The sequence below is a fragment of the Pseudopipra pipra genome, chromosome 1 (genome assembly GCF_036250125.1).
Source record: "Pseudopipra pipra isolate bDixPip1 chromosome 1, bDixPip1.hap1, whole genome shotgun sequence".
Taxonomy (NCBI): Eukaryota; Metazoa; Chordata; class Aves; order Passeriformes; family Pipridae; genus Pseudopipra; species Pseudopipra pipra.
The window spans coordinates 36,048,963-36,068,694 of NC_087549.1; the positions used below are offsets into that span (position 1 = coordinate 36,048,963).

Below are 19,732 nucleotides of genomic sequence, written 5' to 3' on the forward strand. Positions count from 1 at the left end.
CTCTGATGTTGACTTTTCTCAACATCAGCATCTGTATCTCTCTCTTGCCCATTTATAGAAATATATATAATATTTGTCTCCAGCAGATTAATATCTGCGTGAGATGTTTGTGCAGCAATTTACAAAGGTGCTGTGATAACACATGTAAGCATTTAAACTGTATAGTGCTGAAAAATAAGCTTGAACTGGAACTGTGATTTGTTTCTGCCCTTGCAAGAGTTTTATAACTTTTCTTAATAATTTTTGTCTCTAGTACACAGCAATGTTGAAGTGCAATCTTTATTACTAAATGAATGAATGACTGGTGTTGCTTAGGGCACAGACTTAAAAACCATTTTCACACGAAGCCCAAGTATTGTTACTGTTGCAGTTGTCCTGTTGTTTTATTAGCTCTGAACAATGTTGGACTATTCCTGAAATCTAATAATCTCTGTAAAGTGTCTTCCCTCAGTAGCGTCTTTGATAATGGAGAATAGATTCTAAAAACACAATAAAAGCATAAAAGAGAATATTATCATAATCACTATAAAAAGCTAGAAAAAAAATCCAAACAAATGAAAAAGAGACAGACTACCTAGGAAGAAAAAAGAATATATACTAAATGCTAACTTTTAGTAATTTTGTGTGTATATTTATGATTTAACCTGCTAAGAGCCATGTTAAATACAGCATAGGATTTGGTGGAAATTTCAGTGCCAACAACACACTCTTTATTTCTGAGGAGAAAAGGAGAGAATTAACCGAAAAATATGATATGTTTTACTCAAGTTATTAGTTGAATTATAAAAAACATATTTTGTGGGTTTTTTCCCTAATGGCCGTCAGTTGCCATCATACATATATAAAAGGAAAATGGTAGTTTTAAATATTATAACTGTTCTGTGTGTTCCTCATATTAACTAAGAGCCTTATGATCTCTGAAGAGCAGAAATGGCCCCCGAGACAAAAGCGTCTTTCCAGTGTGTGCGCGCGTGCATGCACGCGTGCATGTCTGCCTATGCATATATAGATATGTATGTGCACGAGGCAAAGAGCCTCACACGTTTATAACTGGAGAACAAACTCTTACAGTTTTCATTTGATTTTTAAAAGCAGAAAAGATGAGCACTAGCCTCAGAATGTCAGGATGTTACAGCTCTTTTGCTATGTAAGTGGAAGATATATATTTTTAATTATAATCTTTTATACCAGTGACTTTTACATGGGGAAACATTCAGATGTTTTATGTTTCACATTTATTTCAACAATCATTGTCTCTCCCAAAATATTTTCCCTGAAACCTTATGTACAGGTAATAAAATCCTTGTACTGGAGCAGGTTCATCTGATAATAGCAATACAAGGTTGTCTGATTATGCCAAAACGATACTGGATAAAGGAGATTTTATTAACTGACTTTGAATGAAATCCATAACATCTATGATCTTTCTCCTTTCCAAATGAACCGAAAGCTTCATTAGAGATCAGAAACCTTTTTTTAAAGGATACATGTTAGAGTATAAACTACATTTAAATTGAAGGTAAGGAACAAATTATAACCATTAAATTTCTTTGCCAGAAATTCTACTCTCTGCTCTGCCTCCTGCCACTCCTCAATGTTAGGATCTTGATGCAGCATCTACATGCTAACACTTCAGGCAATTCCCTCCCCTATTTTAAGTAGTTCGAGAGGTAACCTCAGTTCACAGAACATCCTAAAAGAAAGGTTTAGTGCTGCTGGATGCCATACTTACCTTTTCTTCTTGTGTCTTTGTAAAGGTCAGTAGTACCTAGGTTCTACCATCCATATTAGGTTTCGAAGCACTGCTCTTACTGGTGCTTCTGATGTGCATTTCATCTTAGGAAAATACTTTTTCCAGGAGGAATTTTGCCTGGCATGTTTCTGTGCAGGAACAAAAAGATGAGTGTTGTTAGCTATGTTCCTGTAGAAACAAGGTTTTTCATCCCTCTGTTTGCAAAGGCAGTTACCCAGTAGGCCTGGCAGTAACTTTTCTCCCTCTTTGGCTGTCTGCAGGATGACACGTCAGCACGAGCTGGGAGCAGAGAGTTGTATGCAGTCCTTTGCTTGCCAAAAGCTTGCTTTTTGTAGGAGCATTTTGCCTGACTCTTTCTGGTTTTGTAGGGAAAGCCTCAGCAGAAAGAAGGTGCACACTGGGGAGTGTCAATCTGTCTTCCTTTGGCTCTGTCACAGTCCTATGTCTCCCCCTTGGAAGGGAATCCAGCTTCCCATTTAGAACTTTCACAGGACTTCTCTGTGCCCAGACTGAGGAGGAACTTCAGGTGTTTCAGGGAATATTTCCTTCCTGAAATAGGAAGAGACACTTCGCTCTCAGCTATTTGCCATTGTGCACAGCAGATTTTCCAAGCAATGTTGCTTGTGGGTCTCAGGCTACTTTTTCCCAAATATTTTTAGCAATTCAGTAAATTTCTATTTCAAAAGATTTTATTTGAAAAGATGAGAGTAATTGATTGTTATCTTGCTTAAAAACAAGCCCCAAAAGCCTTATCACCACTGCAGCAATTTTAATGCAAATATTTTGGTTAAAGCAGTCAAACATCTAATATTCGTCAGTTTAGCAAACAACAGACTTCTCCCATAAAACACGATATAAATCTCCAGCATTAAAAAAAAAGCGTCAATAATTTAGGGGAATCCATATTTAAAAACAAACAAACAAATGCAAACACCTAAACTTTGGTTTCAGTTTGTGGTGACTAAAAATAAGGCCGCTGTGGGGAAAGTGTCTTGAACGATTTAGTGAAAATGGTTGTGTTTGGTCTGGAACAGAAAACTTTGAAAACTGCTTTATTTTAAACATTACAGTTATTTAAATCACAAATAGCTATCTTACAATTGACAAAAAATGAGATTGGAAGAAGAATTTTGCAAACCTGACATTTTAAATTCGGGACTATCCATTTCACATGATTTCTGACCTTACTTAAATACTGATTTCTCAACAAATTCAACAAAATACTGGATTTTGCAAATGACATGCAATAAAATATGAATTCTGAGTGCCTGCTGCAAAGGTAATTTATTTTAGTGAACTGGATTATTTTGATAAAAATAAGCTATTTTCAGCAGGGAAATAGTTGTTGTTTGTTGCTCGAAAAATGTATTTACTTTAAGAAAACTTATTTTCTATTACATAATGCAATTCCTTCAATTTTGAGTTTTTCTACGCTGCCTTGCAAATATTTTGCTCGCTTCTGTTAGATTTAGTACAGCTACACAAAGTTGCAGCCTTATATATTTCCCTTAAACTAATTTCTAGGGCCTTATTCTATAGCTCCTGAATATGCTTTTAGCAATAAATTAAGAGCTTCTGAAATAGACATTATTAAAAAAAACTAAAATGACGATATGGTAAGAGAAGTCATAAACCACTTCATCTGCCTAAATTTCTTTAGATACCACTGAGTCCCTGCTATAAATGCAAACAGTAGCGGCCACGCTTGCTTTTACCACACAAATATTTTTTGGACACTCAGGAGCTAAGTTTGTCTTTAAAGCTGCAGAATTGCCCTGTTTGGAGATCAGACTGTAGTCATCGAAGGGTTAAAGCCAGTTTTGAATTTAAGTTAATCCATATGCTAATCTATTTTAAATATTCCTGCATAACTACCATCATATTTTTAGCAGCACAGTTTGTTGTTCCAATTGCCAGCTATTTTTAATGATACAACAAAATAGGGCAGAATTTAGTTTTAAGGTTTATTTTGGCCTCTAACATTAAAAAGGGCAAAATCTCCCCTTGTCCAAGGATATTTTTGATTTGAATGGTCTATACCTGCCCTCTGCAATCAGCCAATTATTGTAAGTAGTGTGATGGGCCCAAGGTATTAGTGCTGAGAATGTACCTGCTGTCCCTTGGGTTAGGGATTGTTTTGCAATGATCACCTGTCCTGATTTGAAGATTGCATGACAGGACACTATTAAAGTAAGGGCAAGGAATTCAATTTCCCCATGTCATTTTCCCTGGCCTGGTTTTGAAAATAGGTCACTGTATTCTATTTGGATTTGTATATTATAACATCACCCACTAACATTTTTGTAGTGAAGGGTCTAGTCATATTTTCATTATAAATCCCTATTTTCAGAGGTTTATATACTGTAACTTGATCACAGAAAGAAGTTTCAGTCTAAATGGTGGCATGCAAGGTGTCTTCTAAGGAACATGGGTTTTACCCTGCAAATCACAACAGATACGTGTTCTGCCATTTCTACCAGAGTGAAAAATGAAAATATATTTTTAGCTGCAATTTGATATTGATAGTAGATTCCCTTAGAAAAAGATACCCTGCTATGTTTGTCTTTTAATTAAAATGATATCCAAAAGAGCTGGGTTTCTCACGCAAGTCTTAATAAGAATCTGAGTAAGTATAGGTTATAAAATTGGTGACTTGGCATGTATATTTTAATTATGCAAATCCACAGTAATAAATGCCCTTATATAATGGAAGGATTTAATAGGGTCAAAAACTGGTTGTTTGAAAAAGTTGGTAAATTAATCATATGGATCTGAATGTCGAGTTTATGTTTATCTCCTCGTTTAAACCACTTTTTCACATAACATGGAATTGTTTCTGAGGGAGCCAGCATCACTCCGTGGCCTAATATTTTAAATTGTGAGTAGATTCTAGCTTACACAACTGAATCAGCACAGCTGTGCAAATGTGTGTATTTAACACTGATTAAATGCTTCCACCTATACATTAAAAAATCCAAAGAGAAGTCCCTTACTACCATACTGTAGGTTTTTGCAGAATAGCTGTGGAATAGCATTTCATCACCTGCCATACACTTCTTAATGTATTTTATTTTTGTTGTTTTTTTTTTTTTTAAATAAGATCAGGAGCAGCCAGCCAGCCACCGAGCAAAATGAAACTTCTTCCAAGACAAAGATAATAAAGTATGTTTGAGCAACATGAAACGATAGTCTGAAGACTGCCGATGCAAGGAAATTCAGGGTTAATGCTGCGTTACTTCATTTTGAAGTCAACCCCATTGTGTCTGTTTATTGCAGGGGTCTTCAAACAGAGAGATCTCACAAGATGTGTCGAGGATGCTATAGCAGGCAGTAGGCTGAGCCCAGAGCCAGACTTTCAGATGGTTAAATGTAAAACTTCCAAATATTTTTTGGAGGGGAGGGGCATCAGGGAGGGAAGAGGAGGAGGATGGTCCCAGTTAGCATCACTGGTGGTGGCTGTGCTGTGGGGTTCAAGGCAGCACAAAAGAAAAAGGCACTCTATTACCCAGGGCCCTGCCTCATTTTGCCTAGATATCAAGATTCTTAGAGGTATTATTTTTACCTTGTCCTCGAAATACCCACCGATAAACCAAAATCCGCCATCCCTTGCAAAGCCAACAGTTTGCTCCTTAAATGGGTTTAGTCTTCATTTTAATGGAAGTGAAACATAGTCGACGGAGGCAAATTAAAACCATATAATTTTGTAATCTTAGTTTAGCTATAATTGCGGCAATAAAACAGTGGAAAGAATAATTGGGGAACATATGTTTGTGAGTGACATTATCTAGGTGACTTCCCTTTTACGGCACTGCGCTGCTGTCCTATTTGTCTCCCCCTCCCTATGCATTGGAATGACAAACCTGCGAGCCCAGAGTTAATGCTGATTGCGGCAGCTGCTTACACACCGAGTCTCCATGGCAACCGGGGACGTTGCCACGCAACCGTATTCTTTTAGGGACAGGGAAAATGCCCAAAGGCTTACTAAAAATACATGGAAGAGGGAGAAAAAAAATCTTAAATTTTCTTACTACTGTTAATGGGTATAAGGGACTGCGCTTGTGCTTGAAAGCAGAGGTCAGACAAATAAAAACCCAGCCCTGACCTTTCCAAAATTGCCTGCCGTTGCTTGAAATCTCCACCTTTATTGACAAAGATGACTTTTGATCGATTGTAAAATTGGTAGCTAACACGCGGCAGCCCTCGCAGCCTGCAAGATGCAGCGCCTGCCCATTGCTATTCTGGAGGGGTAGAAGGTCAGCTGAGAGCCATCAATGCCGTATTGATCAGCCGAGCTGAAAAATGCCCATGTTTCCAGCTCCTCGCACAGTGGGGCTGCGGCCCCAGCCTCCAGCACACTGTCGCCCTGGCACGCCACCGAGCGAGCCGTCCTCCCAGCAAAAGTGACATCACTTCACTCAGCTCAGCTGTTTCTGCAGTTTTCTATAAATAGCTAGATAAAAAATTGAAGGCTGCTTTTGGAGAATTTAGGCAGCCAATCTTATCATCGTCAGCAGACGAGACAGGCTGATTTTTTTTCCCCCCTACTAGTATTGCACTGCAAATTCTTCGTCCTGATTTCTGGAGCTTGACATAGAATAACCAAAAATTTTGAATGGTATACATGTCTGCATTCAGGATTGTGCTGGAATGGAGACTTAATTCATCATTCATCACCCCTCTAGCTGTTCAAACGTAATCAGATAGGAGTGAGGGATGGAGGGAAGAGAAAGGGTCGGCGCTGCCATACGAGATGTGCAGACCCGGCATTATGCTGATGCGGCATGTTTGCTGAGCTCTGTATCACTCTTACTTGCAGAAATCCCCACTTGTCAGGCTCCCAGGTGCCTCCCCTGAATTAAACAAACCATGAACTGGAGTCAGAGTTATACCAGGGCTCCTGTTGGCTGTAATAGTCGATACAAAGAATTAGAAGGAAGCAATCAGAAATGCAAACAAAAGCGCTGTTAATAAGTGCACTTCCTATTTTTCCTTGATTCCGGTTTTGCTACTCTATTTCTTAATTAACCCTCTAAGATAGCTGATGAAAGAAAAACATCATCTTCCTGGTCTGTAAATAACCTCTTTCTTGATAGTATTTATTTCTGGGAACAGGAGCGTTAAAAAGCTGCAAAACACAAAACGAACTATGGAAACTGTCTCAATAAAAATGGGCATTCTGCAAGTTTTATGAAGTTTTGGATCTTATGGCAGTTCTTTTGGAAAAGGAAAGGAAAATAAACTTGTAAACATGAATAACAGCAGGTCCAGGTGAAGAAAAGCATGTCTTCTGTAGACTCCATCTGTAGGTAGCCATTATGGTGTTGTGTACCATGCCTTTACCATCCCTGGGTTGCATTCCCAGTAGGAAACAAGTGGGTGCCAGGGAAGCTCACAAACCTTGCTCAGCTCTTCAGCATTCCTGAGCACAAGCCTCCATTCAGCATCACACAGGATCAAACCACGACTGTCCCCATCCTTGTTGATTTGAACAGGGAGTTGAAACTGCTAGGCAACAGAAAAGATGAAAGTACTTGTTTTTCAGAAAAGTTAATGGCACTAGAAATAGAAACCAGACAGTTCTTTGAAGGTGGGGAAGAGGGGACCAGCAGGTTTTCTCTCCCTACTGCTGTGCTGATTGCGGCGTGGTGAGTATTGCAAAGTCAAACACTATGGCATGTGTAGCATGAGGTATTAGAGCAGAGGACTACACTAACTCATGCCGGCCTCAAAATATGCATCTGTCCCTTAGCACTGAAAGAGCAAATGAATTGCAAAATATATGTACAGTTACTGATGTATGGGACTTTAAAATGCATTTGTTCTCTATGGAAACTGGTCTATAAATGATCCTGAATGTAAAATTCAGACTCTGGTCTAGGGATGGAGATCAGTGAGGGTTGTATTCTTAAATATCTTTTGAGTATTTGGGTGCACATGATCCAAACCCAAGCCACATCTGTTTATTGAAATGTTTCTGCTAGGGTTAATGGCCATAAACTAAAACACAAGAAGTTTCACCTCAACACGAGGAAAAACTTTACATTGAGAGAAGCAGAGCACTGGAACAGGCTGCCCATGGAGGTCATGGAGTCTTGCTCTCTGGAGACATTCAAACTCCACCTGGATGTCATGTGTTTCACTATGTGACCCTGCCTTGGCAAGGGGGTTGGACTAGATGATCTCCAGAGGTCCCTTCTAACCATAACAATGATGTGATTCTGTGATTCTGTAACGTTTAGTCGTTTCAAATGGTCAGTACTGATGCTCTGACTTGGGAGTCGAGAGGAAGAAGGAAAACAGTAGAATGAGAGAAGTCCAATATCTCTTCTCTGTAGAGTGGACAAAGTAGTATTCAACCCATTCATTGAGTGGAATGCAAATAAAATAGGCTAGAAGAACTTGTTGCACATCATTTGTTGCAGAGAAAACTAGTGGTTGAAAGATGGACTTTAATTTTGCCCAGATACTTGTTAAAAATTTATCTAGCTTCTAGAAGAACTACTAGAGAAGTACTGTCTTAGGAAAAAACCCCCAACCCCAAAACCAGCAACAGTTAAAATTATTTACTGAGATTGTATTTAAAGATCTGAACTCTGTTTTAAAATCAATTTATTTTTGCATATAAATGATTGTTGAAGCCTTGCTGATTTTTTCAGCAATATATTTATTTTTCAATAAGATCCACCTTTCCTCCTTATGATTAAATCCTGCAAGACATTTTAAATAGCACTTTTCTAAAATATACTTCTTCCACTTTGAAATAAAGCACACATAACTGCGATTTTTGGTCTTCTTAGTTAAAAAATCACCTGCTTGGTAAAGGCAGAATAGAGAGGCCTGAAAAGAAAGACCTTCCTACATTTCTAAGCCCAGTATCATCTTGTCTTATTAGTCAATACAGCTGGTATGTATTGAATACTGAAAAGCTGGACAACTGATTTTATTATCTGTGCCTGGTCTCAAGCCAACCCCCTTCTGGGGACAACGGTCTTGACTCTGCATTCTGTGACCTTTTCAAAATCTCATAATGAAAATATGAGTGGATTAGCCAAATTTGTGAATCACGGTCCTGCTCACTAAGTCAATAAGGCTTGCTTTCTAATTTCAATGGAAGCAGGAGCAAAACCAATGTCAGAGTGTGCTCCAGTAAAACTCCATTTGACTTCAGGTCAGGATAAAATTAATTTCCATCATCTTTATTGTCCTTTTATGTCTTTTTATGGACAGACGAACAAGAAACTTTATGTTTTCTGAATCCTTTCCCGAGAAAGGTTGGGTGAGTCTACCACTTTTATTTCTGAGCACACGAATATCATCTGTATAGAACCTCCTCTCAGTTCACTGTTGGTAGGAGTAAAAAATAACTTATAGTGTGGGTGAACATTGGTTGAGTGTTTGCTGGTATCACCAAATATGATATTTGTCTGTGGAAGAGAGGAGGAGTGCCCCAGGGAACAATTCACCAGACAACCTGAACTCATGTGTAAGAGCCCTGAAAACACTTCTGGGCCCCGTCTTTTCCCTCTCCCTCCCTGTCAGCGTAGGCAAAGCAGTAGTCATGTAAAGAAAATGTTCAAGAAACTGTGTCCTAAAACACTGTATGACACTATCTGGAAGGAGAAGGGGATTCCTTCTGTTGTCTGTAGTCTTGTCCTCAACTTTATTCTTTAAGGATTTTTTTTTTCCTGTGTTTTTCTCTTGCCACACAATTAACCAGACCTTGAAGATTTCTTCAACATTAGAGGTTGGCTGAATAGAAATAGAGTGTACACACAGGGACATCAGCAAACACAATGCTTTATTACAGGACTATTTACTAGTGGAACTATAGACAGATTAGCCACATTATTATTATATATCTGTTTAGTATCTTACAAATAAATAAACCAATAGTCTGTCCAAGGCTGTTTTTTTTTTTTTTTTTTTTTTTTTTTTTTTTTTTTTTTATTTTCTGAATGAGTTGAAGTCTTTCACAAAAAATCCTTCTTTAACAGTTATATGTTTGTGTCAAAGTATCTCAGGGCACAAAGCCCAGCCGAAAGCCAACTTAAAAAAAATAATCTTTGTAAGCGCTTTCATGACAGCGAACCATTAAATCTCCTGAGTAATGTAGGGAAGAGCTGGATCATGCATAGATTGCTCTTTACCCAGGATGCACTGTTGCCTGCAAGACTCTGAATAAAGAGACACACCTGCTAGCTAGCTGATAACACTCTGGGGTCATTTCATTGAAGAAACTGTCAGCCAGGAGGTATTTAAATAAAGCCACAGATGAATTCATGACCTGCACTACTGAGACTAAAAAAAAGGTGTTAAAGCAAAAAGAGAATGCAGATAAATGCACATTCCTTTGTACTGCAACAAAACTTCCCTGTGTAAATCAACTGAATGGGAAAGAATGGTGAAAGAATGCGTTTCTCCATACAGTAGTGGGGAAGTGAGATGGTACAGCTGCACATCTGGCTACCAGCCAAAGCAGTCGTGTGCCATGCTTGTTTGCCTGCTAGTGCTGCTTAGATTGGCAAATGCCCATGCAGTTTGAAGAGGGCAGGCGCGTTACTGGATGGCTGCCAGTAAGTGTGCGGGACTGATGCCACTGCTGGACGCCATAGCCTGGTAGGAATGAGGAATACAAAGGCATTCAATAATCTGAATGTCCCTTTGCTTCAAGAGAGTGATGCCAGGCAGCATTTAATGAGAGATTGCTTTGTTACAAAGTCCTCGACATCAAGTGGGCTGGTGAGCTCATTAACCTGACTGGAGCAAATAAAAAAGGCGCACTCAGAAGACTCCCATGATAGCATACTCAATAGTGTAAGAGTCCTTTTGCTTCCTTTATGGTGATCCATTAGCAAGCAGCAGTGTAAACACCATAAAGCAAGCCAGTTTTCTGATTGTTCAACTAAAGTCTGTTTTCCCTTGGGGATTATGCCACCAGTTGATGCAGAGACATCCCCCCACCCTTGTTATCTATTACATAATGACCTTCTATGTAATGAAGGATTTCCCCATATTTCTTAGGAGTGCAACTGCAGCTAAGGAAACTACTGACAACTCACATCTCTAAAATGTGAAAGGCAATGATGTAGGGCACATCAGAAAACAAATAAAACACAAAGTGATGCCAAGGGGAATGGAAAATATGATTATGCTTATGTTTATACAATTTCAGTTAGAACTTATGAAAATGGTACATATCTTTCTGTGTTGTCTTTGTTCCTGTTTACACAGGGCTCTGTATCCTTGCTTACCTAACTTGGTTCTCTGCATTTTCCACAAATGCTGTTTGCCCTCAGGAAAATTCATTATAAAGTAGTACTTCCAGAACATGTGCCTACCATGTATCCATTTGAAACACAGCCTTTTGCCGATTTACTAATCAAAGGGAAAAGAGGGAAGAAGCAAATCCCCAAAGAATTTCCCCTTTCAAAACAAAGGGGAAGATTTCTTGCTGTAGTTATTCCATTTAATCCACTGGAGTGATGCTAGTGAAAACATTTTTTTCAACACCTAAAAAGGTCACATTAAAATACCTGTGTTTAATCCCCAGGAACTGCAGAGGGCTGTTGCTTACCCATAAGCACCCATCAAACAGTACTAGAAAAATAGCTAAACAAAGTCAATGATTTTTTATTTTTTGGCAAGTAGGTGATCAGCATGGATCTGCTATACACTGGTAGTAATGATTTTTGATTATTCAACTGCTCAGTCAAGGTCTTATTACTCAAGTATCTGGCACAAAAAAAAAATTAAAAATCCCATTAGGCACTAATTAATATGCTTTTCGGAAGAATTACGTACTAGTTAGAGTTAAAATGTATTCTGTTCTCAGTAATAAGATTATTTTTAATTTTTTAACAAATTGCAGATTTCTTTAATGATTTTCAAGGTGCTGCCACCAATCAGATTCCATTATAGGATCAATTTAAAGTTCCCAGGCAGTAATTGCAGCACCACTGTTAGTATGTGAAATTGTGTAAAAAGTACCAAAGTAAATAATTAGTCTACCTTTTCCTACCCTTCTGTATTATATGACATAACAGTTAGTCTGAACTGTGTTTTGTCTTCAGTGCTTAGACAGTATTTCACATTTGTCGTAAAAGATGTTTTTGTCTCTATTTTCACATGTTGCTTCCCACCCTCTCAGTAAGCAAAATGCCAATCAACTGGAGCAAAAAATCTACAGCGGATTGCTGTGGCAGATCAGGTACAGACTCTTCCAACCCCTTCAGAAATTGTGAAAGAGAAGGCAGGGAAATGATCTTATAAGCTTTTTGTAGATTTTTTTCTCAACACTCAGAAGTAAATAGTGATGCCATATGGGACTGGATCCAGTGAAGGCCACCAAGACAGTCAATGGGCTGGAGCACATCATATATGAGAAGATGCTGAGAGAACTGTGTTTGTTCAGTCTCAAGATGAAAAGACTTTGGACAGATATTACTGCTGTCTAGAACTGCCTCATGGGAGAATGTAGGGAAGATGTAGCCAGCTTCTCCCGGAAGATGCATAGTCATAGTACAGGAGGCAGCAGACAGGCTGGAACATGGAGAATTCCTCTTGTATATAAGGGTGGATTTTGCATCTTTTTCACCACAACTGTGGCTATAAATTTTGGCAGGGTGTCCAGGAAGGTGGGATTGCTATCATTGTAAACATTAACAACTCAGCTAGAAAAGGCCATGAGCAAACTGATCTGACTGAACTTGCTTCAACCACAGGATTCAGTTGAGTGTGCTTCAGAGCTCCTTTTCAGTCCAAATTATTCCTTGGTTTTGGGGCTGGTCTGTGGGGAAGATTGGTCAGACACAAACTGGGATTCCAGTGAAGGACTGGCTGATGTGCAGGATTGACCAGGAACAAAGAAAGATGGTATCACAGGGTTGCTCTGCTACATAAGTCCACAGAACTGCAGCTCTGAGTGGATGTTTGCAGTATTTCACAGTGCAGTTCTATCTCTGGTAGCAAGTCCTTCACACTCATAAAAAAGGTCACTAAATGCAGGCAGCAATAGCACCTTGTCACTACAGTACCAAACACTTGCATATGAATTTTTTATTTGAATCATGCAACGCCTGATCCAAAGGCAGTCCTTGAACTGCAAACTCCCAGTGAGAGGACATTGCCAGTGATTTAACCTGACAGTGCGCTAAGATGAAAATCACTAGATCTACGAGCACTCATAATCAGGCCTTAAGCACAACGCTGGAAAAGAACAAAAGAACTGGAAATGTAAGAGACTCAGGGCCACCACTGTAACTTTGAACTGAACACTGTAGCAGAACGTAGCTCTTTTTCCTTTGAATGCAGCAACTTGGGCTGATACTGAGAACAGTAAAGAAAAGAGTATGATGAAGTTGGACTGACTGCTGACAGACTAGGAGAAGACAACAGGGAAGAAGCCAAGCTATCTCAGAAGCAGAGAGTTGCTCTGGGAACAGCTGCATGGCATGTGACCTGCAACAAAGCTTGAAAGCTAGGGAAGGCAAGAAAGATAAGCTTTGAGAAAACCAATATGAAATCAATATATTAAATACTACCTGTGCAACCTCTAGCCCAGCAATAGAAAACAAATAGAGTAGCAGGCATTATCACTTTTGTCAAGCAGATTAAAGGCAAATATTAAACATAGCTAGATTAGATCCAAGATTATATTTTTTTTCTCCATTCTCTTAGTGTTGTTACATGAATCTCTCTCCTTTAAACTTGAACAAGGTTATGTTGCAAAGTACCTGTGCTGTTCCTCTGAAATTAACATGGATGTTTGTCTATGCCACAATAAAAATGGCAATCCTAATGGTAAAAGTCTGATTCACATACATGTTTTTGAAACTGCTTCAGACAGTCCTGATAGTAGAGTGGAAAATTCTCATTGCTGTAGTATATGCTGCTTTTAACTCCTTTGGCAGACTTTCCTTCTGCCTTTAAGTCACATTTAATGACTTTGACCCTGCTAAGATAGGAGTGAAGAGGACTGCCTGTTTGGTTTAGAGCTGGACAAAGCATTTTGAGGAAAGAGAGGAAAGGATATACAGGAAGGTTCAAGAGTCATTGCAGCAGTGCAGAACTTGTTTCTCAAGTATTTGATGGACCAGCACCAGTAAATAAGATAAAGAACTCTTTAACCCTTCTCATAGACTTTGATTCCTTTTTGTCCACTTTGTTTGCCTTGCCAACTAACATCACACATAAAGCAGTAAGAGCATTGCTATCTAGGAGCATCCCAGAGCATTATCTGTGCTGGGCTGATGGGCACTGCTTTTTAAGCACTTTATTCTCCAAAAACCCCCAACTTTTAAAGTAGGCTATATGATTTGGTAGAGATTTATGATTAAATGTTCCTAGGATATCAGTTCAACTCGCAGTTCTGCCATTATCCAAAGAATGGCCAGACTTTGCAAACAGTGCCTGCAAAGTAATAAATTATTCTCTTCAAAAGAAGTGAAACTTTACTCTCTGTAAACCCTGTCTCCTGGGCAGAGACAGTACAAGTTCATGGGAGATTTTCAGCCATCTTAGGCTACTGGACCATATAATGTCAGCATTGAGCAGTGCAAAGGACCTATCTAAAGCTAGTGCATGGAGTTCAAAAAGGATCATGATATAATATCTTCCTGTACTGTAATACATTTGTCTCCTCAGCTTCATTCTCAATGCTTAAGGCATTCTTGTGCATTCTGTTTGTGTATGAGTTCCGCTTCGGGAATTTATTAGAACTAGCTGGCCATTTGGTGCTAAAATGGTGTAGGAACAGCAGCACTCCTCCACTTTTCAGTGCTGTCTATTCTGAGGTTGCTACTCGTAGCAGGAATACATGCTGAATGGTGTAATGAGTAAAAGCAGCTTGAGCTCAGCCTATTTCAGTGAGCCGTGGTAGTGTCTGCCCATGTTAACGGGGAAGTTTCAGATGGGGTTTGCAGAAGTCCAGGAGAGTGCTACTACAAACACAACATGCATTTTGTATGCAAACAGACCAACATTATTCTGATAAATATTTCCTCTGGCCCAGATGCACTGAACCATTGAAAAGACATAGTGTCAGCCAGTGATTTCAGAAAAAAAACCTGTCCTCATCACAGTCAGGTTTTTTTTGTTTGTTTGTTTGGTTGGCTGTTTTTTCATTGTGTTCTTTTTACAAGTGGAAAAAAGTGGCAGCCTTGATTTTCCTAGACTTACAGTGCTGCAGAAGCTAGTGCAGTATCATATCATGTTAAGATAGATGATAATTTTTCATTTCTCTGGCTCTTCTGACCCTTCTGATGCTTTAGTTGTTTATTCCTTTTGACCCCAAATATACAGACCCACTTCACAGAATCACAGAATAACAGAATATGCTGAATTGGAAGGGACCCACAAGGATCGAGTCCAACCCTCAGCCCTACACAGCTCCCACCCCAAGAGTCACACCATGTGCCCAAGAGTATCATCCAAATGCTTCTTGAGCTCTGTCACGCTTGATGCTGTGACCACTTCCCTGGGGAGCCTGTTCCAGTGCCCAACCACCCTCTGGATGAAGAACCTTTTCCAACATCTAACCTAAACCTCCCCTGACACAACTTCAGACCATTCCTTCAGGTTCCATCACTGGTCAGCACAGAGAAGAGAGCAGTGCCTGTCCCTCCTCTTCCCCTCATGAGGAAGTTGTAACTACAATGAGGTCTCCCCTCAGTCTTCTCTTCTCCAGACTGGACAGATCAAGCGACCTCAGACACTCCTCATGTGGCTTCCCCTCAAGGCCCTAAACCATCTTCATTGCCCTCCTTTGGATACTCTCTAACAGCTTAATACCTTTCTTATATTGTGGCTCCCAAAACTGCAAACAGTATTCAAGGTGAGGTTGCACCAGGTCAGAGCAGAGCAGGACAATCATCTCCCTTGACCACCAGCTGGTGATGCTTTGCCTGATGCCCCCTCCCCCCGGGACACAGCTGGCCCTCCTGGCTTCCATGGCACTGCTGTCTCACATTCAACTTGCCATTGACCAGGACCCCAGGTCCCTTTCCATGGCACTACTTTCCAGCACCTCATTCCCCAGTATATTGTGGGTTGCCCATTCCAGGTGCGGAATCTGGCACTTTCCCTTGTTGAACTTTATATGGTTGGTGATTGCTCAGTCCTCTGATTTGTCAAGGTCTCTCTGCAGGGCCTCCCTGTCTTTGAGGGAGTCAACAGCTCCTCCCAGTTTTGTGTGATCTGCAAACTTGTTTAGTGTCCCTTCCAGTCCTGTGTCCAAGTCCTTTACAAATATATTGAAGAGCACAGGGCCTAAGATGGAGCCCTGTGGAACCCCACTAGTGACAGGTCGCCAGTCTGATGTTACCCCATTCACTATTACTGTCTGTGCTTGACCTGTGAGCCAATTGCTCACCCACTGCATGATGTGTTTATCCAGCTGTGTGCTGGACATTTTGTCCAGAAGGGTCCTGTGAGAGACAATATCGAAACTTCACTGAAATCCAAAAAGATTACATTAACTGGCTTCCCTTGATCATCTAGGTGGGTTACGTTGTCATAAAAGGAAATTAGATTTGATAAGCAGGACTTTCCTCTCATGAAGTTGTGCTGGCTATGACTGATGATAGTGTTGTGTTTTAGGTGTTTTTCAATAATTCCCAGGATAAGCTTCTCTGTAACTTTACCAGGCTCTGAAGTGAGATTGACAGGCCTGTAGTTTCTGAGGTCCTCCTTCTTGCCCTTCTTGAAAACTGGGAAGCATTCACAAGCTTCCAGTCATCTGGGAACTTTGTGGATTCCCAAGACCACTCAACAATCATTGAAGAGGTTTTGTGATGATATCAGCCAGCTCTTTGAGGATTCTGGGAGGAATCCCATGAAGCACCATAAATTTGTAGGGATCCAGCTGGAGCAGCAGATCCCACACAATTTCAGGGTCAACAAGGAGTTGATCATTCTCATAGTCACAGTCCTCCAGCTCAGGGCACTGAGACGCCCTTGATCTGTCATCTGTATTCAAGGTAGAGGCAAAGACAGCGCTAAACACCTCTGTCTTGTCTCTGTCCCTTGTTTGTGAAGTGACCATGACTTCCTGCTCCCAAAACCTCCAGACCCGCCATGAAGACCCTTGCACTCCCAATATTGAACCTTACAATCCCAAATGTTTAACCTTTTAGATTTCCCATGTGTGGTATCCTAGAACCTCCATCAACACTTGGGCCAATTCATATGAATCATGGAAGAAGGAAGGAGTATACCGTGCCTGTAAGAGCTTTTCACAGTTACTGAAGAGGTTAAGTGGCAGGGTCTCTTGAAGTACAGTAGATGGGTAGGACAGAGTGAGAGTTTGTACAGTGGCTGTAGTAATTATTTTCTTTTTTTTTTTTTAAGTAATCAGTGATATTTTTATAAATCTGTGATTAGTTAAAAGACCACATGAGCTGAGAAGTTATTTAATATATACATGACCTGTCTTGATAGTTAATTTCCAGATACACATTTCATAGATTTTAACTGAATTTTTTTCTTCATTGTATGTAAGTTTGCTTAAGATAATTAAATTTTGGGTAGAGTCGGACAATGTTCTGATAGAAGAGGATTTTTTTTTCCACCTACAATTTTGAATCTAGTAAGGTAAGCATTAGATATTTTTCTTTTGTACAGCATAAATTCTTTCTGCAGCAGCGCTGGGAGAAGAGACTGAATACAGATTAACAGCAATTGCTCAATTCTAAGTAGGCACCATAGGACAGCCTTTTAAAACAGGGATCAAATAAGCAATGTTTGTCTTTTTCTTTAACTGTTATGCCATGTGATTAAAAAGGGGGCAGAAGAGATAGGTCTCATAGTTTCCAATCACAGGAGAAGCCTAATTTTGACCTTTTTAATGACATTTATGGAAGGAAAACATTAAAACTATTTGTGACCTAGGATAACGTTCTCCCAGGTCTACATGGTAGTTAGCAGTCATGTCGTGAAACTCACTAATTTCTGGCAGCACAAAACACCTAGCACATGCAAACCTAACACCAAAATCTGTATTTTTCTGGGTTTTGTGTCTGTAGAATAGAAAGAAGCAGCAAATCTTCATTGATATGACCTCGATTCTTTTCTTCCTCTAGCTTTAACCAACGAAGAAAACTGGACTTTGTGTGACTGCACCTTGTCTCACAGCCTCTGAGGAAAGAGGAGCCACTGATTATGCTTGCATGGGAAGGTACAGTGGGACACTGGGGCACAGTAAACTAGGAAAAGCTGGGTGGTTTTTCATATCTGAAGAAGCTAAGGTTAACCCATTTGCCTAATATTCATTTGGAGATTTTTTTTTTTTTGGACGATATGAAGAATAACACAACCTTCTACAGTATTTTGAATCTGACCTGATGGCACTGATTAACATCTAAAGATGCTGGTTCATCTCACATATTTGGCTGTATGTCTTATCCGGAGTTGTTCCTCCATACCTTGAAAAAACATTTTTGAAAACTGCTGGAAACATAAACTTTCATCCTCAGATAGGTCATTCTTGGCTTGTTTAAATTCTTGTCATCTGCAAAGACAAGAGCAGCTGTCAATATGCTCTTTGAAGCAGTAAAACTTCTTCAAAGCCTTGCAAGTCAGTTCAAGAAAGCCTAGAAAATGACAATATTCAGATAATTATTTTCCCAGATCTGAAGATAATGGTCAAGACAGGCACAGAAGTGAATTTCTGCCTGGAAAATGTTGTTTGCCCACCTTTGTTCCCTTTTCCTAATGTCCTCAGATGACAGCAAGACAGGTATTGATGAAACAATCAGGGTCAACACCAATAACAACAGGGCACTGTATTAAAGAATTCATAATAAAATTTTGGGTCCACATCTGTCTAAATACCAGGGATGAGCTTATTGTGCTCTTCCTCTTAAATCACAGATTTTTGGGATAAAGTTCATCTGTATCTAAATTTTGTGAGTTTTGTCACTTGGGCAAGCCATCCCTTGCCTGAAGTGGTGTGCTGTTTGAATCAAAAACTGAATGCAGATAACAAGGTTTGGTCCTTTGCTATTAAGGCAGCATTTAACAAAGCACAGGGTTCCCAAAAGCTGGCATAAAATACATATGAGGCAGTATTAAAAATAGACAGAAATGTAGGAGTGGTAACTATGAAATTAGCAAAAGAAAAAATAACTGCAAATAAAAATGTGCAATGTTACTTTTTTGGGGACTCTGCTGAACAAAGTGGGGAGGTTGAAGAAGCTGTACGTAGCTGTGAGTCAGGAGAAACAGCTGAATCCTGTAGCCAGGCTGCAGCCCCCCCCCTTCCCTGATATCCCACCTGTGCCCGCCACCAGCACAGCTCCTACTTTGACAAAGTGGGAAAATAGGTTTTACTGTCCCCAAACTACTCTGCTCGCCAATTGCCACCCAATTTTGAGGATCCTGGTTGCCTGGGAAACATAACAGGGTGTTGCTGTGGAAACTCAGCTTCACTGACCACTGGGTTCCCCTGCTGCCAGGCAAGGAGATGGGACTCTCCACATTTGTCTGTGCTAGCAAGTGGCAGGAGATAGCTTTGCCACCGGCGCTATCAATAAAGTTGCAAAACAGTGATAATAGGTTCTACTTTCACTTATTTAAGCCTACTCTGCTGTTGACTTTGGGAGGGAAAGAAAGATGAGGAAAATCCATTTAGGTAATAGATTAGAGGAACAAGTCAGAGTAGGAGGAGGCATTTGTATATTTATTTGCGTCAGAAAAGTTTCTAAGACTTTTTGTGCACAAATTGCTTGGAAAAAATGAACTTGAAAGCCTCACAAAATGTACTATTTCACATTGCCTTAATGTAAGCTTTCTGAAGTTTATATAGCCCATCCTTTGCTATTAATGTTCCTGTGTAGTCAGCTGGCTTAAACTGTTCATCTCACAATGAACATATGCTGTCAGTAAAAGCAATAGTTGCTGCAGTGTGCATTAGTTCCTTGTTTCCAAGACTCCTGACAAGTAGAAATGGCATTGACCGTGTTTAACCCTGGTTCTGTATTTTGG

The 19,732-nt window shown here is 39.8% G+C and overlaps 2 long non-coding RNA genes across 2 annotated transcripts in view; both read left to right on the plus strand.

Annotated features, from left to right (window-relative positions):
- Nucleotides 1–19,732, plus strand: part of LOC135412942 (uncharacterized) — an 87,699-nt gene that overhangs the window by 31,290 nt on the left and 36,677 nt on the right. The window contains exon 2 of the long non-coding RNA XR_010430040.1: nt 17,830–17,924. This is a non-coding gene — a long non-coding RNA (uncharacterized LOC135412942). The remainder of the gene's footprint in view (nt 1–17,829; nt 17,925–19,732) is intronic.
- LOC135417145 (uncharacterized) lies at nt 1,085–6,142 on the plus strand. The gene is made up of 3 exons (XR_010431940.1): nt 1,085–1,147; nt 2,122–2,279; nt 4,854–6,142. It is a non-coding gene; the product is annotated as an uncharacterized LOC135417145 (long non-coding RNA).